This window comes from Leuresthes tenuis, unplaced genomic scaffold, assembly GCF_036924035.1.
Source record: "Leuresthes tenuis unplaced genomic scaffold, fLeuTen1.0.hap1 SCAF_21, whole genome shotgun sequence".
Classification (NCBI taxonomy): domain Eukaryota; kingdom Metazoa; phylum Chordata; class Actinopteri; order Atheriniformes; family Atherinopsidae; genus Leuresthes; species Leuresthes tenuis.
Window position 1 is genome coordinate 15,378,869 of NW_027325375.1, and position 10,817 is coordinate 15,389,685.

Sequence of the window (10,817 nt, forward strand, 5' to 3'; positions counted from 1 at the left end):
TGGAAACAACTGGGTTTATTGTTTTGATTTGTGATGTTTTTATTTAGTTTATCCTAGTAAGTTTTACAGGGACAAATAACGGTAGCCAAAGGTGCACAGAATACAAAATTTAAAAAGGAAGAGACAGCAATCAGGCTAGGTAAGTTCTTTGGTTTTGGGTGCAGTGCAGGGGCATTTCAGATGGAATTCATTCAGGTTATAGTTTCTAGACAGGGGCTGTTAATATATTCATAGGCAGGGTTGCATCAGACTAGTCTGAATACAAATACACGATTGCAAAAAAATGTAATCTTACCAGTCCTTACTTTTGCATTACTTCCATATTAAGGCACTTAAAAATCATACACTGAAAATACTGCATATTATGCAGTATAAACTTGCAGCACAATTTGTTTTCTGTTTAGATATTAAAAACAACTTTTTGCATTGCCAAGAAAATGTATTTTGGCCTAAATCTAATTTTTCTTACAAAAACACTACTGGTGCAAACTACATTTATACTGTGGATATTTTTCAACACATTTAGTTGCTGTGTTGTTTTGTTTTAATCAAAAGCTCGTGTTAAACAAAAGGAGCACTTGTTCAGATTGTTCATCGTCCATTTTTTATTGTAAATACAAAGGAAATGAATCACAGTCATGCACAATTGACAAAAAAATAAGTAAATAAAACGACTCTTAAGACACATCTAACAAAACTGGCAACTTGAGAGAAGACGTTTATTTGGATCTACTGTAAGCTTGAATGTGAGCTTTGTTTATAATTTCTCCCATCAAACCCCTCACAAAAACAGGCTAATAACCATATTATGGTGTTACCACTGTGTTGCTTTCATTACAATTATTTTTTCAAACATTTCAGGATTTCTCTAACCTCTCCTGCAATCAGTTTCACTTTTTGCACTGCTGTTTTACATCATCATATGTCCTCTCTGTCCATATGCTACCCTCTGGTTTTCAAAGCATCCCTCCAACAGATACCAAAAGACTATATTATCCAAGATTGCACTGTCTTTAGGTGTCTTAATAATGTGCACACTCTATTTCCACACCTTTGATCCTTTCTCGCATGCTGCAAAACAGTAATTCCAGCAGTATGGTTGGTGTGTACGTAAGTATCAGTATTTACAAGGAGATTTCATAATTAAAGTCTGGATGATGTTGCAGTATTTCCTAGCAGTTTCTTTCAGTTTTAAGGTCAGCACCAATTTCAGTTTCCACGAGCACTGTATCACAGGTCCAGCCAGAGTCTTTAGCACACAAATAACTCACACACCTAGTATCCTCCTGTGACTTCAAAGACAATAGCTACTAGTTCACAACCTGTGTGTGTTCATAAGCCTGTTTCACGCACCATGTGTTCTTCAACAGGGCACATCTGCTTGGATAGGATTTCCATTAACACGATGGCTATAGAGGTTGACTGGTTGCTCTGTCTGTACCTTTTTGTTTGTGTCTGTGTGTATTTTCACACTGGACGTGATGTCTCTTGGATGTCTCACTCGTTATCTTCATGAGATACCGACCATTGACAAGGGCGTCAAGCTTGAGGAGGCCAACTCTACTATATGTGCGTGTCACACATTTTTGTGCACATGCATGTGTGCATGTGACACCATTAAATAATTTCACAAATGAGCCGAGACCATATTGTTTGTTCCTCAAATGTATTCAGCATATTTGGCACAAAGGAACCAAGGAAGACAATCTCACACACACACACACAAACATATTCCATCATTTTCACACTTGCACATAACTCTTTCATCTGTTACACACTTGCCTCACACTCAAGAGGTGCTATTTCTTGAACTAACACACACTACGTACGTAGCTCTCTAGGATGTTCACATGTTTGGATCCATACACACATACACAAGCACAATGGTAGACTCTCATGCACAAACACATTCCTCTTTGTTTTCAGACAAAGGCTTGCCTCTGCAGCTTTGTCATGAGTCCACAAAAGACTCCTTTAGGAGAAAGAAAGGTCTGGTTGGTGATTGGGTAAAAGCTTTAAGATTGTTCACCTATTTCTTTCTCTCTCTCTCTCCCATCTGCCCCCTACATCATGTCTTTCTTTCCTTTCCTTCACCTCCAATGGAGCTGCAAGATTTGCAGTCAGGCAGTTATTTTCCTCTCTGTTGCAGTGTACTTTTGAAGAGATGTGTGGTGGGAGTGCCAGCGTCCTGTGTGGGCTAACAATCTCAGTGCTGGAGCTTCTGAGGGGACTGGGATTCAGTAAGGATCATGCAGAGAGAATGCAGCAGAGGTGACATCTGTCACAAAAGCTTTGATCAGTGTGTACCGGGCAAAATATAGTTTGATCTTGGGGGATTTTTTTTCCCTAAATATGCAACAGTTGCAATTGGATTCTCTCACTGTAATATACTTCCAGCTGTCTATTATTTCAGTGAGAGCTCTGAGAGGTCCTGGGCTAATATAATACAAGAATATTAGGATTAAAACAGCATACATTGAATTTAGGATATTAATTTGTTTATTCTGTTCCCCTTTGTCTCTCTGTGGAGTTCAAAATCAGACTTGTTATGTATATAGGGATGACCTCAGACAGAGACAGAAACACAGATAATAACTTCCTGTGTTCACTGACAAATGTGAGTCATCAGCAAGATGGCTGTAAGTGAGTGTGCTTCCATGTGCACTGTTGTGTGTGGTCCATGTCCATATCTGTATGTGTATTTATAGATCATTTGCAGACAGATGGATAGATAGATAGATAGATAGATAGGTAGATAGATAGATAGATAGATAGATAGATAGATAGATAGATAGATAGATAGATAGATAGATAGATAGATAGATAGATAGATAGATAGATAGATAGATAGATAGATAGATAGATAGATAGATAGATAGATAGATAGATAGATAGATAGAAGAGAGTGTGACAGAGATGAGAGATGAGCTGATTACAGAGATGAAAAAACAGCAATTCTCTCAAACTTCCTGTCTAATTTGTCAGATGAGTAATTTATATGATCGCTGTGATTCAACCAATTAAAAGTTCCCTTTATTTCACCTCACCCCACTGGGAACAAAATATCTGAAAACACTGATGAGTTCAATTAGTTCAAATCAAATTATTTTTTTAAATGCGAACTGTGTACATTTTTTGTTAATCAGTATTTTTAAAATAAAGCTTGTGGCCATAACTCTGCAGTATAAGCTGAACAGTGTGTTACGGCAGATGCCATAGATACTGTGTTCTCAATCGTTTCTTGCTGATTTAGTTGTGTACAGTATATCACTGTGGATTTTCATTGAATGCTGGAAAGATATTACTGTAAATCAAAACACAGCAGCACTAACAAATCTAAAAAAAGCCACTAATCTCTATCAGTGAATGATAGACTGTCCTTGATTAGTGTGCAACCATTTGTTATGACATCACAGGTCAGGAAAAATTTCCTCCTGACTTTTACTTTTGGTCATAGCGATTTAAATGGTGATGCCAGTGGAGCAGCTTTAGTCCTGTATGATGTTTCAACAAATTGCTGGCAAGCTAATGACAGTAAGCTCACATTATCATGATTAGTTTTGTGTCCAACTGTTTAACAGCTCAGGCTGCTGACCTGGCTTCTGCTTCATGAATAATATCTTAGTTGAATCTTAATATTTTTTGCCAACATTGCTAGTCTAGAAGAACATTTCATGAATATGATGTTCTGTAACATCTCGAATTAATCTAATTATTCAGGTTAATCTAATATTTTCAGTAACTTCAACCTGTTCTGCCCTCTTATACATATAAAGCTGGAAAGTAATATTCCATCATAATAAATAGTTAAACGGTGGTGGTATTGAATAAATCCTGATAATGTTTGCATGACAGTACTGTAACCCATTTTGCATTATGTCATAAAATAACAATTTAAAACTGCACCTGTTTTTTTATAGTTTGCTACAAACTATTATATTTGGTTTAATAGCTATTTTGAATATACTGTATTTCTATAAGGCCTTTTTAGTCTAGCCTTAAAGTACAAGTCACATGTACACAATGAATCTAAATCTATATGTGCTTCTATCTTTCATATCCACACGCACAAACACACTGGAGGCAATGAAGGGTTCTTGCCAAAGAACACCTCAGTATGTGGACAGGAACAGCCAGGGGTGAAACAAATGAATTTCATTTGGTGGATTAGTAAACCAATGAGTTACCATTGAAGTCGAACCTTTTACAGAGCTAACTTCACAACATAATTATTTTTCTTTGAAAACAATTACATTTCCAAAGAGATTCCAGGACTATTTGTTTGTTGGCCATGGTTTGTTTTTGCTGGAAATTGCCATTGTCTGTGTTATGAAAGAATAAATCACTTCACTGCACAAAATTACACTTTAAAAAAAGCTAGTGAAATATTGTTTTCATCACAATCAGGTAGTTTTATTCCCTTACTGGCAGTTTTTTTCACTTTGCTGACAAGAAAACTTGGTTAAAATCATGCCAGGAAAAATACAGGTGAGATCCCATTTTGTCAAAAATGGCTCCATTCAAGAACCACACTGTTGGATATAGGAACCCTGGAACTAAAGCTCACCAAAGTGGAACATTAATTTAAATGATATCAGTTATAGCTGTGCTTTTCCTGCTAATGATAAGTTAAATGTATTCAGTGAAAAGTGACTGTAGGGGAAAACACATTAAAACACAGTCCACATTCTGAGGGTATTAGGTAAGATTTTCCCGTTGGCTCATTTTCTATGATCCTCTGAAATCTTGAGACTAAATACTTTGACTATGCAGGTTTATGTTCTATGATGCATTCACTTGGTTGCTTCAGTACAGGTGGAATTACAGACAATCCTCAAGGGATACCACAAAGAAGCTTAATAAAGTTTTAAAGATAAAAAGAATGCCCTTGCAATAATTAGTCTGAAGGAGGGAGTACCTTGAGAAAAAAAGTCATCCTGTTAAAATCTCATATCCTCAGAATTGGTCATTGACAGGTTTTAAGGATTACACACTCTGTTTTAGTTAAGAAGATTAGACCATCTTTCCCTTTCAAAACCTCTCTGGATGAACTCAGAAGTGTGCAGCGTGATGACAGTAATGAGGAAAAATGTGGAGATGAAGGATTTTTAATAGACTGTTACCAAAATGTTCCGATAGCAAAAGATTTTTTGTATTTGTTTTCTCTTTTTCATTATATTGTGTATTGTTGTGATACCCTTGCTGGCCTAGAAAGCTATCACCAGAGATGAAGGAACAGTTCTTTATCACATCTAGGATCAAGGCCCTCTGACCGGGTTGGAACACTGCGCTCTTGAGCCATGGCTGTTGCTATGAATAACACAGCAGAGATAAAAACATGGTCTTTAGTCTGATAGAAAATCTTACAAATGATATACTGTATGGCTCTGGACACTGTGAGTAAGCAGGGAGAAAAAAATGTGTGCATGAGAGAGCAGAGAACAAACACGTGCTCGTTGGCTGGACGTGAGCTTAAGTTGTCAGTATTCATGACAGTGATGGCTCAATGTCTTCAACCCCATGAAGCCTCAGTCCCAAGATAAGTCAGTTATGCTGCCGACGCAATGCTGAAACGCTAAGAAGTTCATAACAAATTCTACTCAAGATTCAAAGATTTTAAAAAATATTACATCTGTCATGCTGAATTAAAGGCTAAGGTGCAGAGCCAGAAGCGCAACACAACTAGAATTTATTATGAGATGACACATCCTTAAAAGGAACGATTAATGAATTTTACTCAATTAAGAAGAGTGTGCTTCAGAGGCAGTGGAATAAAACTGCTCAGCAGCGAGTGTGTTTAAACAGTGTGAAAAATACTGACTCCAAGTTTTGTATAGAAGAGATTAAGAAATTGAAGGGAGAGTTAAAGTCCCTCACATGTTTATTGTTGTGGCCACGCAGGAGTGTGTGTACATACTGTGAAATGCATAAGTTGAAACTTCTATTTTTCACTTAGTCTATACCAGTCTTTATTACCTGAACGTGTGTCTCTCCCCTACACCCAACCATGAGTTTCGGGTAATTATTTAACAGTTTAGTTCCACTGTTTTATTTCACTACTGAGTACTGAAAGAAGCATCAAGAGGCTGAAGAAAAAGTACCATTGCAATACTTTATAATCCATGATAGATTTAAAGAGAAAGTCCTGCACCCTGAACAGTTTGCCAATCCATCAGAGAGTCTGCACTTAGACAAATAAGACAAACAACTATTCATGCTCACGCTCCTGCCTTCATATGCACCTGAATTTCATTGTTCTATCTAGACATGCCCATTGTTGATATGTCAAAATGTCTCTTTTTACCGTGATTCTAACATACATATTCTTACATACACAAATAATTTTCGCTGCATATACACATTTCCAAAACTGGATTCTAGTTGTTTTGATGAATCTGTAGGTACAATCTATTGGACAACAGCTCTTCTCCAATTTAGATGTGTTTTCTGTGTTTTCAAGCCAGTCAAAGAGTCTGCAGCCTTTTTGCCACTGAGTGAACGTAACTCAAGCACAGTCACACATATCAAATGCGTTCCCCGTATTATTATCACAAAAGTTTCTGATCGATTTCAGTTACTCAGCCAAACATTTAAGCTCTACATACAATTCAGAGTATGACAACTTCTTCAGAGGCTTTTGTATGTCGAAATGACAGTTTGTAAATCAGTTCTAGTAAAGACACACTTGGATGAATACAGTAAAAAGCTAAATATTCTTCCCTGAAATGTAGGTGAGAAAAAAACTCAACATAAGTAACCTAACTTTGTACTAAAGTCATGAGTAAAAGAACTGAGTTAATGCCATGAATTATGAGGGTTTTTTTTCGTTGATGTGTGTTTCTGTGACTTTACCTTCTCATTTGGATTCTGTGTTCTCGGTTTTATTTACACGTCTATTTTACCATTATATCATTTCTGTTCTTTTTTTATGTTTGCTCCACATCTGTTCTGAGTTCTGTTGATTATTTCCCAGCTTTGGTCAGTTTTTACCACATACATCCTGTTCTCATTAGTCATTAATCGCACAGTATCTATACTCCCTGGTTATTTATCATTGTTGTTTCCTCACATGTGAGTCAGGTCCCGGCAGCACATTTGATTTTGGTTTGTCAATTAGAGATGAAAGTTCTTATTTAGTTCTTATTCACTTGTGTCTTGCCTTTCAGTCACTTATTTGGGTTCACACACACAGCCCATTTTTGACAGTCATGTTCAACCACTGCCACTCTCGCAGCTTTTGTTTTGGCTGCAGCAGGAAGCCATTTTGTCGAATAGATGAATAACCAGCTGTTAGGTTTGCATTTTATGTGAAACTACAAAGCCTTGGTAATCTCAAGAGGACAATAACAGGAATTTAGTGCCTCTTACAATGAACACATAGAGATGTTTCCTTAATGTAATACTTTATAAACAGAATGAATGGCTAGCTCAACACACAAATGTAAAACACCTTGCTAAATTATTCCACAAAATAAACCTGATTTACGAATATCAGCCTAGCAACAACCAGATCACTCTGTCTTCGAGGTACCACTTTGTGTTTGACATGTTATAATTAATTATTCGTTCTAAGCACATCATTTCCTGAAAATAACTACCTGCTCATACTACTGCTCTGATGTTTATGAAAGACACAGTTCATCTCAACTGGATGAAAATTTTGTTTAATGTAAACAAAAAATTATATGTTTCAAGACATTAGCCTTTTTTTATCCAAAGGTGTGCATGTGAAAAAAATCTAAAATCTAAAATTTATATAGAAAGTGAAGTTCCTGTTTTTCTTGATGTGTGTGACAAAAAACAACACTTCACTGAGAACACCTGACACCTTCAGAGCAGAAGTAAGTATTACTAAATATTCTGTATTGTGTCCAGTCCTTAAAAAGAGCGTTTTCTTTTTCTTTTTCAAAAAGTGACTCATTCCAAATGGGAATCAGTTGTAACGTAATGGCATATGTGAAAGGTCTTGTGCCTGAGGATGGGTTTGACTTTTTATCATAGCACCAACAAACCCGCTTTATGTCTTACTAGCTTGTTACAGTTAACTGAAACAGTATAACATTTTTTAAATCTTAACCATTTACCACATGATTCAACATTTTTTGTCACTTACTGTGCATTACCTGGCTACAGATTGTCTACACTCAAAGATATCTGCACTCACAACTGGCAACATGGTCTCGTTAATTATTCACTGACTGGATAATTTATTCATTAATGACCTTATCGTGGTTGTCTGGAAGAAGACAGTGGATTAACCATTCTCACAAGACATACATCTGGTTTTCCCCTATGTCTTTCTCCCTCCCTGTTCAGGTTTCATAATATAAACATGATGCAGATAAAGAGCAACAATGTCAGCATCACCGCAAACTGAATTTGGGATGACAAAAATGTCAGCTATGTTTTCAGGGTATTTGTTTGTTTATGTCAGTGAGATTACATGAAAGCTTTGGGGCCAATTTTCATTCAGCTTGGTGCAGAGGTATGAGTATGATAAAGTGGAAAATGCACAACACTAGACTGTTTAATCTGTTTCTCATTAAATGTTTCTAGGGAAAGTTAACTTGATTCAGACTTTATTATACACCATTAAATTTGAAAAAAAAAAAGCTGTTGTTTATCCCAAGTACCCTATAACATATAAGCTTTCACATTAATATTTTCACATCTTAGACATGACCAAAAGGAATATCAAATGGAATAATTCAATATGTACATTTACTTCACACTGATGTAAGTTAGACAAACAAAATATCTAACTTGATATGTCATCATGTCTTTCGAACAGTTCAAGATTGAAAAGTTTCTGTCTTGATTTATTGATGCAGCTTGATACGGGCTGAATGTAGAATGAGATACTCTCTGATACTTTCTTATGTTTTCTTTCTCATCATGTTTTCAGGTTCCAGGTCATGCTTTTCCCCTGTCACGTTAGGTTCACTCATGTCACCTGTTTCTGTTCACAGCTGCACGTCATCACTGATCACTTCCCCACAGTATTTAGTTTCTAGGTTCACTTGCACTCATTGCAAAATCCTCACCTACCCTTATGCCACAGTCACAGAAGTTGAGTCTGGTTTTGCCTCATAGTCTTGTCATAGTTAATTATTCATAGTCTTGTTTCTTCTCAGTGCCACAGTCTTGTTTTTTCATAGTTAAGTATTTTTGATTATCCGGCTCAGTTGCGCTTTCTGTTCTTGCTCCTTGTTTTTTGGAATAAACTTTTTTTTTTTATTTAAAGTTCTGCATCTGGGTCCTTCCTTTCCTGCACCACCGATCCTGACAATACTGATGTAAAAATTATTCACTGGGCAGATGCAGAGAATTTTGCAAAAGCAGTGATGCAGGTAAGAGGGTATATAAAGTGTCAAAACATACACACATAGTCATAGGAGAAATTCTTGTTTGAATATACTTCCCAAAGATATCACGCCTGATAATATCTGAAGTTATTTGTGAAAAGTACACCAAAAATCTGTTTGAAATATTGCTATAATGGCAAAAAATATAGAAATATGAAATAAAAGCAGGTTTAATTTTTTACCCACTGCAGATTGATTGACTCCAAGGAAACCCTTCCTATCAAAGCCCAAAGGCAAAATCAACCTATTGTTTGAGCATCAATCTGCAAATAATGATAGAAAAATCCATCCATCCAAACTTTTTTTATGCCGCACCCCAGTACAAGACAACACAATGAGGGGTGGAGTGTTACAGCAACATAAATTCCCGAAGAAGCTTTTTAATATATTAACTCCAACATGTACGAACACTGAAACCTTCGTTTCAACCTTTGACAATAAAAGATCAAAGAATATTTCAGATAACAAACAAGACATGTAACTGGATGTGTATTTCCTTTTTTGTCCAGAAGAGGACCCCCCTCTAACCTTTTGATGGATGTGGGCTGCAGTAAACTGGATATATCTGGAATTCTGGTGTAACATGGATCGGATCTTTTTTTCAAAATATTTCTTCAACATTTTATTTGCACATAATGAAAGCTATCATATGAAACAGCACTTTTCTTGGCATGACTCATAACATCACTGTCACTAAATATTTAGTTATCTGTGGCTTTAAGAAAAAGCTCCGGCATGAAGTGGATTCATGGCAGAATTATTGATTCATCTTGTCAGTAGACTTTTTATTCTCATGAAGCTATTTGTAACATGATGTTCCTTGTCTGTCGGAGCCCGTGGAGCAGTGGAGTTAAAGCACACCCACAGTGCAGAGGATCATTGACATTCAGGAGCTGTAACCATGTGCCCTACTTTCCAGATAAAACCACTGACATGTTAAATGAGGTAGAGGTTAAAGTAATGTCTCCACGCTGTCACAAGACTAAAGGACATGCTGACTCACATGCAACGGAAAGCATTGTCTGCATTTAAATGCCTCCACTGTCTTCTACCGGCTGCCTCTCCATCTATCACATCTAAGAAGGTAAATGTGATTGAATATTGATTGGACTACTAGAGGTTTAGTTTCCATCCATTGTTTGAAAGGACACAAGGAAAGGAGAGTGAAAAAAAACAACTCTCAATTGTTCTGGGAACTCTTCATTCATTTAGTGATCTAAAAATATTACCATGGCATACTTTTCAGGCTCATTCAGACTCCAGAGGGGCAAGAGCACCACTTAATGGACACAAGGACATATGGCAAGAAAAATATTCCATGTTGTATACCTATATTTGTTATAATTCTGTCAAATGTGCCTCATGAAATTAGGACAATTTCATGTCAGACTCTGAAAACCATTTCGACAAACTGAAGACAAATGTTTGAGTTTAAAATTTTTTATTCTCCTC